Here is a 20,573-nt window from a genome sequence, read left to right as displayed (position 1 = left end):
CACCACTGAACTAATGGAAGTCACTGGCTAAGCACCTAGAACAGAGTTTGTTGAAGTGATAAACTAGCTTTTGTCAGCATTAGCCTCTTCTGCAGGTGCAGAGAGAATATTTTCTTCATCTGGTTCATTCAACTAGTTCAGTTTAGTGACTGGTTCATTCAAAGTTGAGAAAAACTGGGAGTTAAAACACAGAAAAGCTTATTTTCCTTTTCTAATCAATTAATACAAATAAACAGTGAGGGGATGAGATCTACTAGTTGTAAAATCTTGAAGGACATGGTGACCAGAAACAATCAGTTCAATTCATTAAGTACAGATAAACTTCCTTTGTTTAACCAATGAGTTATTTTTTATATTTAAAACTATTTTGCTAAACTTTATTGTCCAGCACATTTAAGGTAGTTATATTTAATTAACAAAAAAAATTAAAATGCTGTTTTTATGCATTTTTAATTTAATTCCTATTTCCAACCAAATGCAGCGTCATTCATCATTTTCTAACATAAAAAAGTAATATATGTTAAAATTCCTTAGCCAACCTCATACAGACAGGACTAAGGCTAGAAGCAGCAGAAGCTATAAACAGCTTAAATAAACATTTATTGATATAGTATATGCTCCTGGTTAGCAAAAAGTAACACCAAATTTAGTGCACAGGCTACGTTTAGTTGCAAATCATCACGTTTTAACGGTTACCAACCAATGAGAACCAACCTTTCTTTAGAAAAATAACTAAAGTACAAATGCAAAACAAGATTTAAATTTATTGTGAAAATCAAGTTTTCCTGCTTGCCAGTTTAAATCATGGTTTAAAATCACACTGATTTAAATCAATCCATCCTGAAAATTGTTACGTTGCTTATCTCTACTATTCCTATTGAAAGGCTGTTTGAGAACCTCACTCCTCCGAGGGTTAGAAATCTTCTTCTAATTTCCAGCCTAAATTTATTTATGATCAGTTTATACTCACCTGTTCTTCTGCCAACTCTGTCCTTTAGCTTAAATAGCTCTTCTCCCTCCCTGGTGTTTACCCTCCTTCCACAAGGTATTTATAGAGAGCAGATTCCCCTTCAGCCTTCATTTTGTTAAGCTAAACAAGCCAAGCTCTTTTAGTCTCCTCTTGCAAGACAGGCTCTCCATTTCCCTGATCATTCTAACAATACTTCTCTGAACCTGTTCCAGTTTTAATTAATCTTTCTTGAACATGTGTGATCAGAACTGCACACAGTATTCCAGAAGAGGTCTTACCAGTGCTTTGTACAATGGCATTAATACTTCTCTCTCTATACTGGAAATATCCTGCCTGATACATCCTAAAGTCAGATTTGCCATTTTCACAACAGCATTACATTGGTGGCTCACAGTCATTCTGTAATTGATTAATACACCCACAACTTTCATACAATTACATACTTCAAAGTGTTATCACTTCAGGGCTAATGATGGGCATAGTTTCTCCAGATGAGAATTACAGAAGAAAATTTGATTGGAAACACAAGGATAAATACATTAAAGTAGCTTTACAGGACAAAAACTATCTCAAAGCATGTCAGTCAGAAGGCACCTTCAAATTACACTAATGAAAACAGACCCGAAGACGAGCTCTGTGTAGCTTGAAAGCTTGTTACTTTCACCAACAGAAGTTGGTCCAATAAAATATATTACCTCACCCACCTTGTCTCCCTAATGAACACAACATTTTGGTGTTATCATCATCTTGTTCTCTCCATTCCTTGATTAAAATCTTTTACCGGTACCATGTAGTTTATTAACATACACAGAAAATATTTAATCTCTCTAAAGTGCCACCAAAACATTCCCCTACTGAAATACAAAATAGTTTAGAAGTTGATCTTCTCCAGAAAATAAAGTGCTGCAATTCCACTACCATTCAAGCTACTTTCAAGAGGTAGAGAATTTAGCTCTGCCTGTCTGAGACTCACGCTGAGCAGTTGAGTCTTTTTATGACTAAACTAATTGCAAGAGCTGGAGGACTGTTGTGGTATCTCACTCTTAGTTAATACTAAATACCACTGTGGAGAATGAGAGAGGTATCTGTATTATTTTGTATGAATTATCAGAGAAATGTAGTAGTAGAAGGGACCTTGATAGGCCATCTACTCCAGTCTCCTGCACTGAGACAGGATTAAGGATTATCTATACCATCCCTGACAGTTATTTGTCTAACCTGTTCTTAAAAACCTGCAGTGTCAGAGATTCCACAACCTTTCTAGCTAATTTGTTCTTCGTGCATGTACCTCAGTTTACCTGCCTGATAGCTGTCTGACTACACAGAGTTAAATCAAAGGAGGCTGTTAGGGAAAAAATACTATCAAGAAATTAAACATTGACAGAGATAGGACATCTCCATGGAAAGTACCAAGGGGCCTTAAGGGAACAATGGGGGAGCTATTACTTGGGAGATGCCCACCTATCTGGCTACATCCAAACATGTTTACTTTTTTCCAGGCTGCAGCCTAAATTCAAAAGAACTAACTTACTTATATATGCTTCTTTATTTCATACAGAACACAGGGCCTTTCACCACTGCCTTTCATTTTTGGCAGTCTCTTGCTGCAATCTTAGCCCTCAGTTCTGTTTCTGTTGTGTGTTTCCAAATTACCGTTGGTCTACCCCATTGCCTCTTGCCCTGGGGATTCCAGTCCAACGCTTGTCTTGTTATGATCTTTGGTTCTGTATTCCATGTGTGTCCTAGCCATCTCCATTTTTGTTGCATAATTTCCTGTCCTATCAGTTTCTGTTTTGTCCTCCTCCAAAGCTCTTCATTTGTGATTTTTTTCTGGCTATCTGACGTTGAGGATTTGCCTATGGCAACTATTTATAAAAAACTTGGCATTCAGATAGTACAATCTTGACAAGTCTCCATGCTTCAGGACCATGTAGTAAGACAGACTTTACAATGGTGTTAAATATCCAAAGTTTAGTTCTGAGGGCAAGGCTTCTGTTTCTCCAGACTGGCTTTAACATAAGAACATAAGACAGGACGTACTGGGTCAGACCAAAGGTCCATCCAGCCCAGTATCCTGTCTGCCGACAGTGGACCATGCCAGGTGCCCCAGAGGGTGTGAACCTAACAGGTAATGATCAAGTGATCTCTCTCCTGCCATCCATTCTCCACCCTCTGACAAACAGAGGCTAGGGATACCATTCCTTACCCATCCTGGCTAATAGCCATTAATGGACTTAACTTCCGTGAATTTATCTAGTTCTCTTTTAAACCCTGTGATAGTCCTAACTTTCACAACCTCCTCAGGCAAGGAGTTCCACAGGTTGGCTGTGCGTTGTGTGAAGAAGAACTTCTTTTTATTTGTTTTAAACCTGCTGCTCATTAATTTCATTTGGTGACCCCTAGTTCTTATATTATGGGAACAGTTCTTATATTATGGGTCCTCATATGGGACCCGTTCCAAACCCCTGATAATTTTAGTTGCTCTTCTCTGAACCTTTTCTAATGCCAGTATATCTTTTTTGAGATGAGGAGACCACATCTGTACACAGTATTCAAGATGTAGGTGTACCATGGATTTATATAAAGGGAATAAGATATTCTCCATCTTATTCTCTATCCCTTTTTTAATGATTCCTAACATCCTGTTTGCCTTTTTGACTGCCACTGCAGACTGCGTGGACATCTTCAGAGAACTATCCACAATGACTCCAAGTTCTCTTTCCTGATTAGTTGTACCTAAATTAGCCCCAATCATATTGTATGTATAGTTAGGGTTATTTTTTCCAATGTGCATTACTTTACATTTATCCATATTAAATTTCATTTGCCATTTTGTTGCCCAATCACTTAGTTTTGTGAAATCTTTTTGAAGTTCTTCAAGTCTGCTTTGGTCTTAACTATCTTGAGCAGTTTAGTATCATCTGCAAACTTTGTCAGCTCACTCTTTACCCCTTTCTCCAGATCATTTATGAATAAGGTGAATAGGATTGGTCCTAGGACTGACCCTTGGGGAACACCCCTCTCCATTCTGAAAATATACCATTTATTCCTACCTTTTGTTTCCTGTCTTTTAACCAGTTCTCAATCCATGAAAGGATCTTCCCTCTAATCCCATGACAACTTAATTTACCTAAGAGCCTTTGGTGAGGGATCTTTGTCAAAGGCTTTCTGGAAATCTAAGTACACTATATCCACTGTATCCCCCTTGTCCACATGTTTGTTGACCCTCTTCAAAGAACTCTAATAGATTAGTAAGACATGATTTCCCTTTACAGAAACCATGTTGACTTTTGCCCAACAATTTATGTTCTTCTATGTGTCTGACAATTTAATTCTTTACTATTGTTTCAACTAATTTGCCCGGGACTGACGTCAGACTTGCTGGTCTGTAACTGCCGGGATCACCTCTACAGTCCTTTTAAAATATTGGCGTTACATTAGCTATCTTCCAGTCACTGGGTACAGAAAGAAGCTGATTTAAAGATCAGGTTACAAAACATAGTTAATAGTTCTGCAATTTCACATTTGAGATCTTTCAGAACTCTTGGGTGAATGCCATCTGGTCCCGATGATTTGTTACTGTTAAGTTTATCAATTAATTCCAAAACCTCCTCTAGTGACACTTCAATCTGTGACAAATTCCTCAGATTTGTCACCTACAAAGGACGGCTCAGGTTTGGGAATCTCCCTAACATCCTCAGCCTTAGGGTTGCAAAGGCACGTCTAGCTTTTGCTATTCTGGCTTAATGTCTTTGTTTGTTCCACCTATTTTGCTTATGATGTTGCTAAGATATGTGAAGTGTTGATCTCTTCTATGTCAATCCTAGAAAATGTTATGGGGATTTTGGGTTGTGTGTGGATTTTCATGGTTTTAGTTTTCTCCATGTTAATTCTCAGACCTATTAATTGTACAGATATCTGGTGTGACGTTATTGATATAAACTGAGACCATATAGAACGTGGTTTGCAACCAAGGTCCTGTAGTGGCACCAAATCTTATGTAAAGGGGGTCATATAAGGTGTCTAAAACCAGGTTATAGGTTGCTGGTTATGATTATGGTGTCTATATGTCTGTATCATTTTGTAGTTGAAGTTATAAGTATTGGCTCTATACTGTCTGTATTTCAAATTTGTGCTGTGTTTCTGGGAAACATCCCAGACAAGTTGGTGTTAGCTCTGCCTAGCCTGCTTGATGGCCCATTAAGGACCATCAGCAACACAACTGACCCATGGAGAGAAGGCAGATATGCCTTGTAACTCAGCAAAGTATGCAGGGATTTGCCCATGTGACTCCAGACTCCATTTTGCTGTAATTTTCCACAGTAAGAACAAAGAGGTTCTTACACCTGGAAAAGCCTATATAAGGCTAATGCCTCATCTCCATCTTGTCTTAAATCCTGCTTCTTACCTCTGGAGGAACTTTGCTACAAACTGAAGCTCTGCACAAAGGACTGATGACCCATCCCAGTGGGGGATGTTCTCCAGAGACTTGATTTAAACCTGCAGTTTATTCCATCACTGCTACAAGCCTGAACTAAGAACTTTGCCATTACTGTATGTAATTGATTCCATTTAACCAATTCTAGCTCTCATCTCTACCTTTTTCCCTTTATGAATAAACCTTTAGATTTTAGATTCTAAAGGACTGGCAACAGTGTGATTTGTGGGTAAGATCTGATGTGTATATGACCTGGGTCTGGGGCTTGATTCTTTAGAATTGAGAGAACCTTTTTCTTTTATTGGGGTGTTGGTTTTCATAACCATTCATCCCCAGGACGAGTGGCACTGGTGGGGATACTGGGAGACTGGAGTGTCTAAGGAAATTGCTTGTGTGACTTGTGGTTAGCCAGTGGGGTGAAACCGAAGTCCTTTTTGTCTGGCTGGTTTGGTTTGCCTTAGAGGTGGAAAAACTCCAGCCTTGGGCTGTAACTGCCGTTTAAGCAATTGGTCCTGAACTGGCACTCTCAGTTGGGTCCCGCCAGAATCGCATCGTCACATCTGGAGATCACTTGTTTTAGCTTGCATATCTCTATGGGTATGGGACAGCAGGTTGATGTTGTCTACAAAGTCGAGGTCTTCTAACTTCTGCATAAGAGTCTATTATATATTCCTTTGTTCTTCTGTGGTCTCTCTTATTACCCAAGCCATTATCATAGGAAGGTCATGGGTGATACCAGTCATCCTTGTCTGACACCAGCAGATACCTCAAATGACTTAGTTGTTTTGCCATTATGTGTTGCTTGGCATGTCATATTTCCATAGAAGCACTAAACAATATTCACAAATTTCTAGGGGATTCCATAGTGGCATATCAACTTCCATAAGACTTTTCTGTCCACTGTGTCAGAGGCTTTTTGGAAATCTGTGAAATTAATGTAAAGTGTGCACTGCCATTCAATCTACGATGATCCATAGGGTTACTATTTTATCTATGCATTATTTCTCTTGTCTGAACCCTGGCTGTTCTTGCCATAGCCTTGAATCTACTGCTTTCTTTCGTCTGTCTAGGATAATACTGTAAGTATTTTATTTGTGATAGAAAGCAATTGAATGCCCCTTCTCTATTTGCACTGACTGAGATCTCGTATTTTTGACAGTTACAATATATGACCACTTGTTTGGTATTTTTGTCTTTCCCCCCACCGCTTTTGTAAGAGGCCTTTAAAAAGGTGTACATATGTTCAAGTCTGCCTTAAGGATAGCCATTGGAATGTTGTCCAGACTTCGTGCCTTTCCACTTTTTAACTTATTTTTACTGGCCTCTCTACTTCTACTCTAGTGATAGGTCTTAGTTTGAGGTCCAGATCTTCTCCTTCCTCTGTGTCTGGCCACAGGCTTTCCATTCAGTAGTTGACTAAAGTACTCCCTCCATATATTTAATTGTTCTGATGACTTCATTGTTAAATTACCCTCATTATCTTGGACTGGTCAGCTGTGTTTGTTCTTCTTCCTGACAACTATCTAATGATGTTATACATTGTCTTCATGTCATTTTGGGCTGTGATGATCTGTGCATCTGTTGCCATTTTGTCTACAAAATCTCCTTTGTCTTTCCTGGCCCTCTTTTCAAACCCCCCCGCCTCGAGAGTAAGGTGGGCCGAGGGATAAATGGGCAGCAGCTGCTTGGGGGAGATGCTGCAGCAGAGACAAAGAGGCAGAGAATTCTAGAAGAGGGTCTTAGCTGAGTGGAATTTACCAAAACTTGCAAAGAAAGGCTAAAGTTCAGGTAGGACGTGGGCATAAAGGCATTGGTTGTTTTAATTTGCCTCTCTGAATACTATGTACCTTTAGATGAATAAATGATACTTTGTTTTGATTAAGGTGTTTTGAGTATATTTAATCAGTTGTTGGTCATAGTAGGCTCCCAGAGAGAAATGTCTCGCAGGTGCTGAATACAGTTGGGCCTGTAATTTTTTCTTGGGTGGTAAACATGAAGGGTGTCTAGGATCATAGGGTTCAACCCAGACAGGGGTGAAGGTAGCAAGAGAGGCACACTTGAGAGGGACTAAAAGAGGTCAAAAGTGTAGCACCCCCCATAACCATGACAGGCACACACAGGAAGCAATAAAGGAGGTCATCAATGCCACACATTGAATCTTAGCTATGACATTCATAGTACAAATGATGTCCAAAATTCAGTCTCTTCTTAAGAGAGGTCTTTTTTTGCTTGGACACTGTCCAGTTTTCCACAGCAATCCATATTCATCCATATTCACCATATTCAATCCATATTTGTACCATTTACCAAGGGATCACAGAGTAAACTAGCAGCCTCCACTACAGAAGATTCAGTTTGGAGCTTGAATTTTATTGAAGAGCTGAGGATAAGAGACTTCCCTGAAAAGCAAAGGGCTTGAATTCTGGACCTTTGGAAAGCATTCAAGTTCTTTAACCCACAAAATGACACCTAATTTCAGGACACCTGGAATTTCCAGTGTTAGGAAAATCAGGAATTGGAGCAACGGGGAAGGTGATGCATTGTACAATGAGTGTGCTCAGGACTGGGTATCTGTGAGTGGGTAGAGAATAGCAGAAGGCATCAACAGCAGGGGATCAAGTGGGACAGAACCACAGGATTTGCCTTTCTTAACTGGTGGGGGAAAAACACAGTGCTTTGGAGGTGAAGATTTGGCAGCTCAGAGAGGGATCAGGATGGTGGGCTGGTGAGCTACTAAAGGGTTCAGCACTGCAGTAAAGGGCCAGCATCTGTGACAAAAGTCAGGGTGGGTCACTTGTCATGGTTTATTGGGGGGGGTATTCATCAGTTAGTTAACATTTGTAAGCATGTGGGGGGACACATAGAGAGGATATCAGGAGGATTAAACAGAGGGGAAAGGCAGAAGATGTCAAACTGGGCATTATGGTGGGATTGCATCACACGGTGAATATATTCATTTATGCCTCAGTGCCAAGAAGGCATGCACCAGATCTCAGGGCTCAACGAGTTAAATGCAATGCATTCTCCCTGGAAAGAGTGGAGGCAACTCCCATATGAAATCTGAAGGTACATTTTTTTCTTCTTAATAAAAAATTAAAGCCAGCATCCTGCTCCACTCCACTTTAGAGGGAAGGCACCTTTTAGTTTTTCTTGCATTCAGTGCAATAGTTTTGCTGCTACAGCAAAATCCTCCAACTCATTGCTCTTATCCTGAAAAAACAATGCTGAAGACTATCCTTAGAAAGGCATTCAGCCCTCCACACTTGAAAATTCTTAGAAAGAACAGTTTCCACTAAACACCTGAGGATCAGATCTCCTTTGCCTCCCAACCATACAGCTGTAGGCTGCCCCTCCTTCTCTATATCCCTTGAGGTTCCACCCTCTGTTTCTGGCAGGGGGGAGTCCTAGTTGAATCTGTAAAGCCCAGCAGAACAGAGAAGACCTTGTTTTTTTAAGGTTTCAGCTGAAAACTCCCCAAACATTAAAGGGGATGTTTTCAAAGGCACAAAGGGGAGTTGGGCACCAAACTGCCCTTTGTGCCTATGACAATCTCTTCTTAAATGGCATGATACTTAACTTGTCTCAGAAGGGATGAGGTGATTTGAACCTAGGCTTACAAGCATATTTCAAACCTGGAGGTTAGGACTGCTAAGCCATCCCTTCCTCTTCCAGGCTGGAAATAATTTGCACCCAGTGTTCTTTAAACAGTAAATATCCTTAAAATGGCTCAAACTACAACTACAGAACTCTGACACTGGGACAACGTGGTCTGGAGCTGGAAAACAGGACATTCTCATTGTAATAATACCCTCTGGGTGCTGCTGCCAGCATTCAGTGTTAAAAGGTAGCATTATTATAACAGAAGCCATTATATCAAAGGCAGTGAGCACTTTTTGCATAGTGTTTAACTAGTGACATATTTGCAATATTTCTTGTAACACAGATTGTGGCGTTTGGCAAATGACAGGTTAGTTTTTATGAATTTCCATCATCTTTCAGATAATCAAGTGCCTGATTAATCAGAATGTCAGCTCTCGGAAGTCAGAATGTCTGTTTTGAAGCCCTCTTACAAAGACACACCATGAGTGCCTTTCAGCGCCAGCATGGGAACAAGTAATCTGTAAAGAAAGAAATCCTGAAAAGGTCAAATTACACTTGCTTAAAAAAAAACTCTTTTCACCTTTAAAAATTTGAACTATAATTAGAGTGCTGAGGCTCTGTTAGAATGGAAGACAAGAGAGAAGCAGCATCACATGGAGAGAGAATGCAGCATTTCTGGACAATAGGTTATTACACACAAACCCAGAGGAGAAGACTGACAGATGAGCAAGCTAGCTTTTGCATTCTCACTAACACCAGCACTGTTTCCAAATCTTGGATTATTGCATCAGTAAAAAGTGAGCCCTTACAGTTAACATACTGATTGATTTTTTTCCTAAAGGAGAAAATTAGCATGACACCATTTTAAATATCCCTGCTGTTTCCCTTTAAATTTTCAGTAGGACACTTTCCTTTTCGAGCTGCCAGTTCTGTGACCTTGCTGGAAGTTACCAAGGCACACATCAATTAGTGATTGCAGAATAGAGAAGTAGTGTTGACTGCATTCTGCATGTCCCAAGGGAAGAGCAGCTGTGCTTCAGGGTACAAGCAACATAAACCTGGAAGATTGTTATCCTGTGAGAGTGCTGATATGCACGTTGGCTACTGACTGCAAGATGCAAAAATGCAGCAGAGTTGAAATAAAACAAGAGAAAAATCTTTGCTTTCCCCCTTCCCCAACTGAAATTTTACAGTTGTTTAGAAACTGTTTCATTTTGCACAACATAAAACCCCAATTCCACATGAGTATTTCCTGCTCTGAACACATTCCTGCCATACCAACTATGACACCCCAATCAGCTCTCCCCACAAAGAAAAATTCTCAATAGGAAATTATCCTTTGAAAATACTGCCTGCTCTATGCAAATCACATTTCATTATTTATTATAGTGAGGGGGGAAATCATGCAAGTTAAGGTTAAATGTGAGTTTCTGATCAGAGATGAAAAGGAACCTCTGCAGAATCTTAGAAGAAATTTCCTGGATTTTTACTAGAAAAACAAGGATGAAACACCTCATCATTTAATGGGTGTTATCAAAACACCAGGCATTTCCAACATGCTCTAAGCAAACATTCTTGCTTGAAAGGGAAAATGAACTAAAAAGGAAGGCTGATCTTAAACACACACACACACACACACACAAAAAACAGCAAACAAAAAAACAAACAAACAAAAAAACTGGTTTGATGTGGAGTATGGTTTGCTCCAACAGCACTGAAATCTTGAAGCTACAGAAACAGACTATTGCTCCTTCCCAGTGATAATTTGGACGGTTTTAGCATCCATTAGCCAAAAGAGGTTTTACAAACGTTAATTAAGTAAGCCTCACAAACTCTCCGTAAGATCGGTATTATTATCCCCCTTTTATAGGCAGGATGAACTGAGAAACAGAAGAGTCAGGTGACTTAACCAAGGTCACTCACCAAAAATAAATAGTTGAGACTGGAATACTGTAATCTAGGCATCCAGTTGCCTGTTCCAATCACATATACGAATATGTGGCTTCCCTGAAACTTCCTCAGAAGATGTGATCTTGTGTAATTTTCAGCTCCGATGGACAATCAGCTGCTGTGTAGATGTACCCTTAGCAAAGTAATATGCATAGATGCTGAGTGAAGCCCTAGGAAAATTATAATGAATATTTGTATTAGCACCTCTGTCCAGTATACAGCTCAATGGTCAGCAAAACAGCACCATACATTATGGGTATGGCTACACTTACAAATCTGCAGCGCTGGTAGTTGCAGCGCTGGTTGTCCAACTGTGCAGGGCCAGCGCTGGTGTGTGGCCACGCTCACAGCTACCAGCACTGGTGTGTGGCCACATTTGCAGCATTTGCAGCGCTGTTGGGAGTGATGCATTATGGGCAGCTATCCCAGCGTTCAAGTGGCAGCAACGTGCTTTTCAAAAGAGGGGGGTGGGGTGGGGCGTAGTGTGACAGGGAGCGGGCGAGAGAGAGAGAGTGGATTTTTGGAGCCAACACTGTGTGTTACCTTCCTGCCTTGAAAAATCAGAACATGTTCCCAATCCCTTACCCTTAACTCTTAACTGCAAACAGCCTGCAGCCAACGGACTCCCTCTCTCCCCTCTGCCCCGTTTCTGTCAAGCAAACACTCACTCCCAGCCTGCCTCATTATCTAATTTGATTGTTCACAGATTGATCACAGCAAACAGGAGCTGTAGATAAGCAGCTCCCGGATCAACGGAGCTCCGAGTTCACAACAAAACAAAGAGAGGCTGCATAACAAAACAAAGAGAGTAATTTATAAAAGCATTCTGGGATATCTGCTAATACCCTGGAGGCCAATAACAGCGCTGGTGTGTGGCCACAATTGATGACCAGCGCTGCAGCACCAGCGCTGCAATCTTTATTCCCCATGCTGAGCCAGGTGTACGGCCAGCGCTGCTGCCAGGGAGTTGCAGCACTGGATGTGCCCTGCAGGTGTGGACACTTACTAATTGCAGCGCTGGAAAGCCTCCACCAGCGCTGCAACTCGCAAGTGTAGCCATACTCTATGACTTTTACTTTCACATCAAACCTTGATAGCCACAATGTGTGCAGTTATCCCGGAAATGTGGGAAGCACCTTTGCACCACTTCTAGGACATTCACTACTTAAGCCCCAAATTCTACAAACACTTACGAACATATTTAACTTTAGTCACATGAATAATCCCACGGACATCAAAAGAACTACCCATCTTGTTCAAGGTAATCAGCATTCAAATCTGGGGAGCAAGAGACTGGCACTAGGACTCAAACCTCTGTCCTTTGCACAGAACACTAACCCTCTAGGCCACCAAGATGAATGCCTGAAGAACATCTTAGGGCAAGGGGATTAGCTGGGGAAGTTCCAGGTCTAAGATGCAGCTGCTGGATGAGATACAGTTTTATTTTCACTGCTGTGTGGATATCAGCTCTTTAGTATTTAAATCAGTACATAAATATTTCACATGGAACTTGGGTTAAAATAAGCCTTCTGCCTGGTTATTGCAATGCTACAGCATTCTGTCTGCTTGCCTTAATTTGCAGGCAGCTATAATGCTATTTGTGTGACAGAGAATTCCGCAAGGCTTCCCAGCAGAAACCTGAGAAATCAATAGGTCTTAAATAAGTAATTAGAGGAGCTGAAAACATTTAGGTCATCAAATAGTAAGCAGGATAAATAAAAAAATCATACCTCTCTCATCATTCGTATTTAATATGCTTTTTACATTTATTTGTTAAATTAAAGCTGCACATCAGGAGATACCAGAGGGCACAGGAGGCGGAACTGCTGAGCGGCAGCTATGATAATCATACAAGCAAGAGAGGATAACAATGCAGTTGAATAGGAATAATTCAACTGGTTAATAAAAACCCTCCTGCACAACTAATGAGGAAAGGGGATTCTAGCAGCCCCAAAAGCATGTAGCAAAGAGCAATCAGAGAAAGGCATTTCTATGTTCACACACATTATATTATGCACATGGCAAAATATGCATAAAATATGCATACATTGCAAAATTGCGTAAGAATTTATATTTCTGTTTAGAACTTTGAGGTTTAATATGTATGTTTGCCTTCAAAATCTGAATAGACCATCAAAAAAAAAAGTTAAAAATGTAGGGGCCAACCCTGAAAGGTATAAGGGTTTTTTTGGGTTTTTTTTTTTGTTTTTTTTAATGGGTCCCCCGACATCTCTCCACTTCCCACTGATTAAAACAGATCTGGGCAAAAGGACTTCTCTACTATGACTATAATGCCAACTACCACCACTCAAACCTTAGCTAGGATTCCAGGTTTCAGGGTCACTGATTAACACTCACCCCTTGCTTCTATCAAAAAAGGAGCAAACCTGTACAAAATGAAATGTACATGGGATGGAGGAAAGGGACATGAGGTTTAAAAAAGAATGAAAAAAAATCTGTGAAAATAAAAACTTTTTATACTAGAAACAAATTGAAAACAAATAAATTAACATTTAGAGATGAAAAAGCCCACTAATTATTGATGTTAAATTCAACACCCGGAGGGAGGGAAGCTGGGTTTATTTTAGAAAGCAGCATAAACACTAAAGATGAGCCAAATAATTTAGAAAAATATGGGTGCAGTACAGAGGCTCATGTTATAGGGGATATTTTGCTTTCAGCCTTGACCTGGAAAACCCCTTCTATTCCAGGGTCTCTTTTGAAAAGAGGCCCAGTCCTGTTAAGTTATGCCATAAGTTAGCAATAAAGAGACCACCCAAGTTGTTTTCCCTTTGGAATGATGACAGCATTTCAACCCTAAACTTCAAAGCAGAGGAGAAAGGCTAGTGGACCACTTCACTGTGGGACCCTGATGACCCCCCTCCACCCACCCACCCACACACTCTCTCTTCTCCACTCTTTCCTTCTCTGCCCTACTTGCATCCCTCCTCGGAAAAATAGCCCCTTGACTATACAATCTGTCCTTTAATAAGGACACAAATATTCCTAAAGGTATTTGCCTACTTGCCATATGCACAAGCCTCCCCATATTTACATACATTGTGTCCTGTCCACATGATACAAAGGATGGCCAGGTTTCCGGTTTAATTCATTATCTCTCTTCTCTTGTTAGTTCAGTAAACACTGACCATGTTTATTTACACCACTATCAAGATAAATCGGTTGACTGCTGTCCACAAATGTAAATTATTTAGGGTTTCCATAATTAAAACAATCAAACCATTTACTGAAAATTGTGCATTACAATTTAATACACTTACAGAGGCTCAAGACAGTGCTCATAAACAATCCAAATGCTTATCCATACAGTCCAGCCCTTTTCTGGACATTTACAGTAGAGCGATAAAGTACTATTCTCCCCTGCCCTGTTTAGAAAAGTATTCAAATGGGTAAAAGGGAGTTGTGGACCAGGGGTCGGTCATGAGAAGCTTAATACCATTACTCAATTATGAGAATCCTAAATGCCTAAAGCAAGTACCTACAAAACACTGTGGCGGAACCTGCAGCCTGAGGCTCACCAGATCTATATGCCAATGCACAATCTTCTTGCTATTGCTTTTCTCTGCACAGACAGGCTGAGTAGTACAGATGCCCTACAACTCCTAACATTAACGTCCTAAGTCCTGCTAGGGTGCCATAGGTGAAGAGAAAACTCTAGAAGCTTCCCTCAACAAGAAGAGAGGAACAGTAAAGGCCTGCTGTACATCAGGGCTCTGTTTTTCCAAATTAAAACTTAGGGACGTTAAGGATTTAGAAATGCCAGGTGGCCCATCAGCATCCTGTCCTTACTATTAATTTCAATTAGATTCTCATTGAATGTTAATAGTTTGATAGTGTCTTCAGTTTTCAACTCTTTCAGCTGTGGAAACCCTTCCTTGTTTCATGTTACTATGCAGATTTGTAAGAGCACCTTGACAGATGTGGATGGGGACTGACAAAGCTGGTATGCAGAGAGATGGCTTGGCATGTTCACCAACAGGACATGGGTAATGCTTGCTAATATCTTGTGAGTGAACTCTGGGCTTTTCATTAATAGTATCTGTTGACTTGAGCCAAGAGAGACTGAAGAGTACTAACAAGAATCAGTATCATCAGTCTTTGGGGGAATGATGGCTAATAATACACGGCATCTCCATTAACAGAGTCCTCTGCAATCATTTTTTACAGCAGTGTATGTACCCCAGAGTCATGATGCTGCCCTTCTATGAACAAGCATGGCACACAATAGAATATTCATATTTTTAAAAAATCTAGTTCCAAAATAGAAGAGGAGAAGAAGAATCCTTAAGATACACAGGCCTGGGAAAAAATCAGGTATCTGATTAAGCAAATATTCAGCACAACATTTCTCCCCTAGTTGCTGAGCACACCACATTTATTTTTGATAGTGGCAAACAGGTGGTAGAGTGGGATGAAACTAGGTTATAACAAAGACAAGCCTGGCAGCACTGCTGTAGCTAGGGTGTCTTAGACTTTCCATGCTAAATCCAGATTGCTTTTTTGGGATGGAAGGGAGAATGGCTTATAACTTCAACATGTTGTCTTTGCACTTATTCTGTAGAGCACCCAGGGTTGTACACTTTTTGGTGTTATATAAATAATAAACTATGAACAAACTAACCTGACAATCACCCACTCAAGCAAAAATTCGGAGTGAACCAGTGTGTTTAGTACCAAGCCCTGAAGTTCAGACTGGTCAAGCACCTGGGAATCTGAAGTCCAGATTTACAGCTTCTCTGTGTTGAAAACACCCTTCCACGAGCACTCATGACCCTCAAAACTAGGGACTTGTGCAAGAGCACTTCAGCTGATCACATCATGCCAGAAAAAAAATTAGGTTGATGGAGTTGTCTCTCAGGGGTATGAAAAATCCACACCCCTTAGCAACATAGCTATGCCAACCTAACTCCCAATGTGAATTTTTACTACCTCCACCTAAATTTAAGGAGTAGACCAGGCCTTCGTTTGTCCATCTTTAGAAAAGTGATAATAATAAGCAATATTCTAAATGGTCAAAAGCAGTGCACTTCAGACTTTGAGAAGTATCCATTCACAGGACATTTCATCCAGCATGACAAGTCCTTGTAGAAAATATAAGTGGATGGGGATAGATTCCCCACAGTTAGTGGCACTTGTGAGTTTGTTGACTAATTGAGATTTGTTAATAGAAAGTTATCTAATTTCTCAGGAATGATCGCTTGAAAATGTGCCCCAACAAAACAGTATGACCGTAAAAGGAGTTATATACAGTGACTTCTATGATACACAAGCAGTGCTCTAGTGGGGCAATGTTGTAAACATAAGTAGTGGATATTTCAAAACCCTTCCATCTCTTCTGCATTTTCTATGGTTTGTGACTCCTCTTTCTATGCCGTCTAGAAAGAACACAGCTACTGATATGAAGAGAAAGTTCAATCCAACTTTATTTGCTGAATCCTCACTGTTTCCTCTTCCCCAGTGACCCCAATGATAAAATGTTTCCTTCTATATTTTTCCTTCTCCCCCACCTTTTCTTCTTCTTCTTTTTTTTGTTAAGTATAATTTTGCAATTGTATTTTCAGTCCCTTTGGTTTCTACTACTCTGTGGGGTGACCGTCCATCTGATTGTTTTTTTTAAATATTCTCTCTTTCTGAATGCAGCTTTCATCCACCCTCCACTTATTCTCCTGCTCTCTTTATTTCAAATCTTGTAGTTAGTGACTTTTCACCTTCTGCTCTCTGTGGGGCTTTTCTATATAAAGCCTGGAGACATCTGACTCACGTAGTGTCTACATTCTTTTTCTGTCCCCATTTGCTTTCATCCTCCCCTTTGGTTTCTTAGTGACTTCTTTCTCCAAACTTATCTTGTTCTACTTTTCTATAACTTAAAAGAGTAATAAGTTGGAAAAGTTGCCTCAGAAATTATTTTCTAGTGTGTTGTTATTGCAACCAACTTTTTGTTGATTGTGTCATTAAAGACAGGTAGATTTGTCATGCCTTACTGAAATATTCTTCCAAGATATTTGTATTTGCATATGACCACTTGGCTTACCATCTTTCTAATTCCAGGCTCCAGTTCAGGAAGGTATTTAAGCACGTGCCTTACTTTAACCATACGAGTAGTCTGATTTAAATTTATGGAATGTCAGTGGGACTATTCATATGCTTAAAGTTAGGCAGATGCTTACGTATTTTCCTAAATTGGGAGCATGAATTTAGCAAGATGGCATGTAACAAAGCCCTTTTTCCGTTCCTCTATCTTTCTGTTATTTCCTGGTCCTTGTGAGGTCTACTGGACTACTCACATGCTTAAAGTTAGGCACGGGCTTTATAATCTTCCTGAAAAGGCCCCATTTCGAATTGTTCCCCTCTGCATACACCCCAGGTAGCAGTTGGTTCCAATCAACTTATTTAAATTTCCATTTAATGTTAACTTTTGTGTGAATGAGCGTGTGTGTGTTTAATTACCACTTCTGAACCACTACTTTTAAACATGTTCCAAGGATAACTTCAAATCTGATATGGTCACTAGATGTGTTCATTAATGTTGTTTTTGTTTACGATATCTGCCTCATTTCCTAGGACTTCTAAAATATTCTTTGCACTTGGTTACTCCTAAAAAAACATGTCGTGAAATCTTCCTGTGTTGCTTTTACTTCAGACAGACACATACACTTGTTCAGAATACATCTGTGTACGCATCCAAAATCTCCTGAGACTATTTCTTTGATCCTCTCTCCCTGCATTAGCATCTTAGATTTGTGTGTTACTCTTAGTTATAATTGGTTAGATTCCAATTACATACTTGTTGCAGTACAAAACCTAAGTAATTTAAAAATCAGACAGTCCCTTCCTTGAGGATTTGACAATCCAAGAGATAGAAACAGATAGAACAAGGCACAACAGCATACTCAGAAAAAGTTAATTGGATTCCCCTTCCCCCTTTAGAATGTTTACGTTTCCCTAAACATATCTATTTTGGAAGTCCATTATCCTTTTCAATTCAAATCCAAGTTCAAAACTAAATTCATATACTCTATTTCTTCAGAGGTAATACCTACACTTCAGATTTGGTTGTGTCCGTGCCAGGGGTACAGACTTTATTTAGTGAAATTTCAGTTACTCCAAGGACATCACAGTTCTTATTCTGTCCATATTACCTATGTCCCATCCTTGTATACAGTGAGGTCTGGTGTTATGAGCACAGAGTTGAGAGCCTATCCTTAGCTATGCTACTTATTCTGGGTATGGCCTTTGGCAAATCATTTCACCTTTCTGTCTCAGTTTCACCATCTGTACAATGGGAATAATAATACTTACCTCACCAGTGTGTTGGGAGGATTAATTGTCTGTACAGTGCTTTGAACATGGAAAGCATTATAGAAGTATTATCATTGAGCACCCACAATTCCCTGATTTTTGAGTGCACAAGGAAATCAGGTTCAGGCCCTACCTATGAGATACTCTGGGGATAAATTCTGCCCAGAGATGCATGCATATGGCTTCCAGTATAGCCACCCATATACAAGAAAATCTCTATTATGCTACTACACAACCTCAATAAAATAGTTAATTTTATATCTTTCAACATGTATCAAGATGATAGCCCCTCATTAATGACAATACTCCTTGCAGTGTAACTCAGATCCTCACCACTGAAATGTCTTTATACCTGTAAATGCAACTTTCTTCCTTTTCCCCCACAGATCCCTAAAGAAAGATGTTAAATGGCTTCTTTCAGAGCTCAGATGTTCTTTCCCTTGTTACATTTATAACCTTGTACTGCAGCACCAAAGCTCTTGCAATCCCCTGTATTCTAAAATAATCCATCAATCCCCTCTCCTCAATGCTTTTGCCCTTGGCAAAGCTCTAGCCCAAGGGAGAGCAACTCAACAGAAAAATGTGAGATTTCAAAAACATATAATTCAGACCCTAGCTGAAAATCTCTCTTTCCGACCTCTGTGAAAGCTCCACTTTCTAAAACACATTGACGGTCTCCTGCAGATTTTTCTTTCTTTGCTATATTTTTTGCTCCTCTGTGCAATCACTCCACCCTCCTTTTGCTGTCCCTTCCATTCCATTATCTCCTCCAATATCCTTTCCCTGGTCTCAGTTTCTGCTGCGTCTTCATCTGCAATCATCAATTTCAAATAAAATATCCTCTCTTCACACCAAGTCCTTGGACCAGTCCTTGATTTTCTAGCAACAATTTTCTTGTACCTTCTCAAAACAGAATTAGAAAAGTCAGAGGCTGAATTTTTTAAAGCAATACAGGGACTTTAGCCAGACATTTTTCACTGCTTTGAAAATCTTCACTCCAGACTTTAAAGCAATGGTAAAGATTTCTTGTAATTACTTTTCTTCTAAGCCACACATATTCTAATGTTGTCCCCAGTTTACACGGCAGAAACGTGAGGTGACTTATAAAGGTATAACCAACTATAAAGCTTGGGTGATGGTTTAGATCCCACTTCTGCAAAGACTTATACCCATGGTTAACTTTACACACTGTGACTATTTCCACTGTTCACAATGCATAAAATTAATCACACCTGTAAATATTTTCAGGATTAGGGCCCAAGGGCTCCACGTATCTACTGTAAAACATTGTCCTTCTCAGTCAAATATCTCCTCATCCCATGTGGTGTGGTATGCTGTGCAGACTGGCTATTCATGCCTTCCATCCCAGAAGTGGTCACCTTTAATTTTTACCAAGTATAGTTTATTACCATGGGCTAACATCTTGAAAATTGGGTGTGTAGACACGTAAGCACCTGAAAGTTGGTGCTGTCAATTTCCACTTACTGATGTTCCTACATCTTCAGAAAAATCTTACTTAGGTACCAAATTACAGGTTTATGAACTTAACTTTAGGCACTCATTTGAAAATATTGGTTAAGGTTGCCCCATGTTTTATGGGTAAACCTATGGTAATCCCACTGAAGCAAAAACCTAAGGTTTCCATCAAACAGGCACCCAAAATAACCCACACTTACAGTTTTTGCAGAGCTTCAAGGACACATCAGTGTTATTTGATTGAGATGCTCTACATCTGAAGTGATCATGGTAACTCCCAAGTGTTCATTCTGTACCTGAAGTTCTAGAATGGACAGATGACCTGGGTTAGGAAGAACTATTACAGGAAAGCTAGAGGTTGACTTGAATAAGAGAATGCTAGGGTTTGTCTTGAATTCCAATGAAAGAACTGGAGATCAATGAATGCTAAAGTCTTATAATGCCTTATGAGGGTAAATACAGCCTAGAGACGACCTGATCTAGAAATCTGTGTATGAGTAATTGCTGAAGGATTTATCTGGAAGTGTTGCCTCTCTCCTGAATCTATATACTTTTCTTACTTGATATTGATTTATCTATTGGGTATAAATCATAGAAAGGCAGCATGTTATTGGAGCAGAGGGATGGGAGTTTTATTTTTCACTCCGCCACTGACTCACTGTGTGGCTTTGGATAAGCCCCTTCACCTCTCTATGTTTAAATGTAACGGTCTATAAAATATTGCTTGTACACAGACAACTGCTTGATGGGCCTGGTGCACAATAGTGTGACTTTGTATTGGTTAGGTTCCCGTGTTTACCGTGAGTCTGGTGATTTGGG

General features: G+C 39.9%; 1 protein-coding gene across 2 annotated transcripts in view; it reads right to left on the bottom strand.

Moving 5' to 3' along the window:
• The window catches only part of CRB2 (crumbs cell polarity complex component 2), a 131,434-nt gene that overhangs the window by 109,879 nt on the left and 982 nt on the right, over positions 1-20,573 (bottom strand). For both annotated transcript variants that reach the window (XM_039506488.1, XM_039506489.1), the window contains exon 2: positions 19,955-20,058. The gene's annotated coding sequence lies outside the window, so the exon portion shown is untranslated. The remainder of the gene's footprint in view (positions 1-19,954; positions 20,059-20,573) is intronic.

Source organism: Mauremys reevesii, linkage group 19, assembly GCF_016161935.1.
Source record: "Mauremys reevesii isolate NIE-2019 linkage group 19, ASM1616193v1, whole genome shotgun sequence".
NCBI lineage: Eukaryota > Metazoa > Chordata > Testudines > Geoemydidae > Mauremys > Mauremys reevesii.
The sequence above is the reverse complement of the archived record's forward strand: the minus strand, read 5'-3'. Positions and strand labels throughout refer to the sequence as shown.